This window comes from Oncorhynchus kisutch, linkage group LG18 (genome assembly GCF_002021735.2).
Source record: "Oncorhynchus kisutch isolate 150728-3 linkage group LG18, Okis_V2, whole genome shotgun sequence".
In the NCBI taxonomy this organism is placed as follows: domain Eukaryota; kingdom Metazoa; phylum Chordata; class Actinopteri; order Salmoniformes; family Salmonidae; genus Oncorhynchus; species Oncorhynchus kisutch.
The window spans coordinates 76,178,061-76,183,835 of record NC_034191.2 but is presented as its reverse complement, the minus strand read 5'-3'; positions in this window follow the sequence as shown (position 1 = coordinate 76,183,835).

Sequence of the window (5,775 nt, the reverse complement as noted above, 5' to 3'; positions counted from 1 at the left end):
ATTGTTTTTGTTAGGTTGAACTAGACAGTAACACGTGAGTGAGGGGATTATTGAATTTTTTACTCAGTGAATGTTATTTTTGCACACATGTAGCATTGTGCACTTGATCTACATCTACTATAGTGGCCACTATAATAGAGCAAAATAGAATGCCTGTTTCATTCTATTTCTACTTTAAGATGTTTATTTCACAAGTGCAATATTTAGATGTGTGTGGTCACAAGCGTTCTATTATACAGGCTGTCATGGCTAACTGCAATATTAGTGTATTGTTTTTTCTCAAGACTTGAGTGTCATTTGCAGGAAAGTAGGCAACAATTGGATTGCTTTCTTTACATTTTTTTTAAGATGTGAGTTAGGTTCACATTAACCTCTTGTTATTTTACACATAGACTAATCATGTAGATCTTATTCTTTGTTTAATTAGTTAAAACCTGCATTTCCCCCTAGCTGGGTTTTTCTTGCAAGTTTCAGTGCAAAAAAGTGCATCCCTGTATCATCTGGCGAAGTGGAGTCTTTTGTTTAGCCTTGTACCTATCCAGCAAAACAATGAACTGGCATAATCCCAACTCATACTACTACCAGTACAAATATTGTCATAGGTGTAATATGAATCTGCAGGTAGCTAAAGCTAACAACTAGGTCCAGTGTTAGCTAGCTAACATTAGGCTATAACTAGCAATGCAAATGGACTTCTGATTCATACACGTAAATGTTAGCTAGCGAGCCAGCAAGCTAACGTTCACTAGCTAGTGAACAGTATGCTTTAACTTGCAATGAAAAGTACTTTCTGACCAAATTAGAAACTTATAATATCTGAAAATGTAGCTAGACTCTTACCTGTACACATGGATGAACGCTTCACAGCAGACTGAAACCATTTAACTCATTTTTTTTTTGTAGCCAGTTTTAATTGTAGCCAATTATTACATATTTTTGGGCCAGCGTTGTGTAAAGTAATCTAGTTCACACTGACCGTGGCGTGGGCAAAAAGTAGCCCGTCACTTTTGCCAACTGATCTAATGATAGCGCCTGATAATTTCAGGTTATCAATGTTGTTGAGAAAAGTAGCAAAACTTTTGTAGTTCTTGGTGTTCCAATCCAATTTTATATCTTTCAAAAACGGCACGGTAGAAAGGTCTATCAACACATAACGAGCAAGCTCACGTTATAGACAGATGCTACAGACCAATCCAAATTCATCTCCCGACAAATCCAGCCAACCGAATATCTCACCCAATCATGGCTAGTAGGGAAAATTCCAGTTTTTTGGTTCCTGGTGTCTAAACCAACTAGGCTCATAATTTAACTAGTTTATTTGTATTTACAGATGGAATACAAGGTTGTTATTAAGGCACATCAAAGTCCACATGTTCCAGAAGGCATTTCTCCCAAAAATGCATTTTGATGAAAAAAAAACAGAAAAATGAAATGCCTCCTATGAAGTAGTGACGTGTGACATATGCCTAGTTATCTGAAACAAGTCACATATTCAATAGGAGTACATGCATGCATTGAGTTATTGAGCTTGTTTTGCTGATTTCACAGAGCAACAGATGACAACAACATTTGCGTTAAAGTACCTTATTTGATTAAGACGTGCGCTGTCTCTAACCTTTTTGGGATAGGGGGCAGCATTTTCACTTTTGGACGAATAGCGTGCCCAGTGAACTGCCTCCTACTCTGTCCCAGATGCTAATATATGCATATTAGTATTATTATTGGATAGAAAACACTGAAGTTTCTAAAACTGTTTGAATGATGTCTGTGAGTATAACAGAACTCATATGGCAGGCGAAAACCTGAAATAAATCTGACCAGGAAGTGGGATATCAGAGGTTTGTAGTTTTTCAATGCTTGGCCTACTGAATACACAGTGTCCATGGAGTCACGTTGCACTTCCTATGGCTTCCACTAGATGTCAACCATCTTTAGAAACTGGTTTGAGGATTCTACTATAAAGGAGGGGCTCATGAGACCTGTTTGAGTCAGTGGTCTGGCAGAGTGTCTCAGGCTCGTGACGCGCGCCCCCGACAGAGTTAGCTCTTGTTCCAGTGCTTTTCTTCAGACATAGGAATTGTCCGATTGGAAGCTGATTGATGTTTTATGTTAAAAACATCCTAAATATTGATTCCATACATCGTTTGACTTGTTTCTACCACTTGTAACGGAACTTTTCAAGTTTTTGTCTGGACGAAGTGCCCGCTCCTCATGAAGATGGATTACTGGGCTGAACACGCTAACAACAAGTGGCTATTTGGACATAAATGATGGACTTTATGGAACAAATCAGTCATTTATTGTCGAACTGGGATTCCTGGTAGTGCCTTCTGATGAAGATCATCAAAGGTAAAGTGAATATTTATAGTGTTATTTCTAACTTCTGTTGACTCCAAAATGACAGATATTTCTCTGGCTGGATTGGGCTCTGAGCGCCGTTCTCAGATTATGCTTTTTCCGTAAAGTTTTTTTGAAATCTGACACAGCGGTTGCATTAAGGAGAAGTCTATCTTTAATTCTGTGAATAACAGTTGTATCTTTTATCAATGTTTATTATGAGTATTTCTGCAAAATCACCGGATGTTTTGGAATCAAAACATTACTGCACGTAACGCGCCAATGGAAACTGAGATTTTTGGCTATAAATATGCACATTATCGAACAAAACATACATGATGTCCTATGAGTGTCATCTGATGAAGATCATCAAAGGTTAGTGGTTAATTTTATATATATTTCTGCTTTTTGTGACTCCTATCTTTGGCCGGAAAAATGTCTGTTTTTTTGACTTGGCTATGACCTAATATAATCATATGTTGTGCTTTCGCTGTAAAGCATTTTCGAAATCGGACACAGTGGGTAGATTAACAAGAAGTTTATCTTTCATTTGCTGTATTGGACTTGTTAATGTGTTACATATTTATATTTTATAAAAAATATGTTTTTATTTTGCGCACTGCCTTTTCAGCGGAATGTTGTTGAGGGGTTCCGCTAGAGGAATGCCTGCGCTAGAAAGGTTAATTACTAATGCAGTCATTCACGAGGCAAGAGGGGGACTGCCTAGAGTCAGTTCGCTGAGGCAATAGATCATCTTTGGGAGAGGTGAGAGAGAGAGACCGAGTAAGTGAAGGAATAAAGTTTTGGTGGCAATAAGCTTTGAAATATAGCATAATTTGCATGTTATCATAAACAAAGTACCAGGGTAGTGAATTGATGATAGCTTCCGCTGTAAGCTAGCAAGACAAGTTAGCCTACAAAGCTGGAAGTTATCGGCATCTTCTTGCATTGTAAAGTGTTCTAGCCTGTATGGACATTGTTTTGTGAATAGTAATGAACAGTTTCAACATTCCTACATGTTGTGTCGCATTATTCAAATGTGGTACGGCGATTTTGCACTATAAGGGGGACCCTTTTTCTCCCCAATTTCGTAGTATCTAATTGATATTTACAGTCTTGTCTCATCACTGCAACTCTCATACGGACTCAGGAGCTTACAAGCATACAAGTATATTGAATATTTATAGTGTTATTTCTAACTTCTGTTGACTCCAAAATGACAGATATTTCTCTGGCTGGATTGGGCTCTGAGCGCCGTTCTCAGATTATGCTTTTTCCGTTCATTCAGTATTGTTGTAATTGTCATTATTACAAATAAATAAATAAAAATCGGCCAATTAATCGGTATCGGCTTCTTTGGGCCTCCAATAATCGGTATCGGCGTTGAAAAATCATAATCGGTCGACCTCTAATGTGTAGTAGGAAACACTGTACACCAGGTGACCGTGTAAGTGTGCATGTGTCCGGCCCGCCACACGAGTCACTAGAACGCGATGGGACAAGAACATCCCTGCCTGGCCAAACAAAAAGTGTGGTTGAGAGAATGCCATAAGTTTTCAAAGCTGGCATCAAGGCATAGGGTGGCTACTTTGAAGAATCTCAAATATAATAAATTTGGATTTGTTTACACTTTTTTGGTTACTTCATGATTACATATGTGTTATTTCATAGTTTTGATGTCTTCACTATTATTCTACAATGTAAAAAAATTGTAAAAAATAAAGAAAAACCCGGGAATTAGTATGTGTGTCCAAACTTTTGTTTGGTACTGTATGTCAATAGATAGATAAACCATTTTTATATAATGCGAGTGCTAGTGGGAAAGTCACTTTCTGTCCAGCATGTCACTGGGCCATGTGATTAGAAGTCAATTTGATTTAAATAACCAAATTAGATTATAGAACATACCAGAAATATTGAAATGGAATCAACACCAACCCTGATAGATGTCTATACCAGTGTCACGACTTCCACCGAAGTCGGCTCCTCTCCTTGTTCGGGCGGCGTTCGGCTAACGCTGTCACCGGCTTTCTAGCCATCGCCGCTCCATTTCTCATATTCCATTGGTTTTTGTCTTGTTCCATTACACACCTGGTTTTCAATCTATAATTACTGCATGTATTTATCCTCTGTTTTCCCTCCATGTCTTTGTGTGTATTGTTTGTTTGTGATGTGGATTATTGTCGGGCGCTTTACTTTTGCCATGTTCCGTGTTTTTGGCACGTTATTGTTTTTATGTGCTGTATTTTGTGGAATGGAATTAAAGTGCACATGTTCACTACACTCTGCTCTCCTGCACCTGACTTCACCTCCCGTACACACCTTCGACAACCAGATATGAAAAACCGTTGTCATACAGGTAACATGTTACAAGGAATACACAGAGGGGCTATTTTAAATTTAGTTTATTCTTTATTCTGCTCATGTTGCATGGAGAATATAGAAAACTAAAGCAGTACAGTCAGGACATTTTCAGAAAGGTCCATCTGAGTGCTTCACTCTTCATCATGTTCTTTCTGTGACAAAGAAGATAGATAAAGGTTGAGAAAATGTGCTTCTGAAAACGTTATTATTAAATACTGTTCTTAATTTATGTTTAAATCTTACAATCAAATCTTATAATAAATCATTTACAAAAACAGTTTTGCTTGCCATTGCACAGAAAGTGACCACTGAAACCATTATGCTTTAGAAATAATGTTTAAAAAATAGTTAAAAGTAAACAATAATCCAATTCATATTTGATTCTGTTTTATAATGAGTGTACATAACATAAGGAATACTTCATAATATTTAGTTGCAACCCCTTTGCCCTCAGAACAGCCTCAATTAATCTCATTCCACAGGGATGCTGGACCATGTTGACTCCAGTGCTTCCCACAGTTGTGACAAGTTGGCTCGATGTCCTTTGGGTGGTGGACAATTCTCAATACACACAGGAAACTGTTGAGCGTGAAAAACCCCAGCGTCATTGCAGTTCATGACAAACTCAAACTGGTGCGCCTGGCACCTACTACCATACCCCGTTCAAAGGTACTTAAATCTTTTGTCTTGCCCATTCACCCAATGAATGGCACACATACACAATCCATGTCTCAACTGTCTCAAGGCTTTAAAATTCTTCTTTAACTGGGCTCCTCCCCTTCCTCTACACTGATTGAAGTAGATTTAACAAGTGACATGAATAAGGGATCATAGCTTTCACCTGGATTCACCTGCTTAGTCTATGTCATGGAAAGTGCTGGTGTTCCTAATGTTTTGTACACTCAGTGAGTATAAAAATATGTCATGTGAATGATAGTATAGCTGTTTGACATCAAATACTTACAAAGCTATTGAGGTAGAAGCTGTTGACATGAGGGAATTTGAAAATTATAATCAATATAATTATTTTGATGGAAAGAACTGACCTGAGAGCTGGCATCACAACTGTTGGCC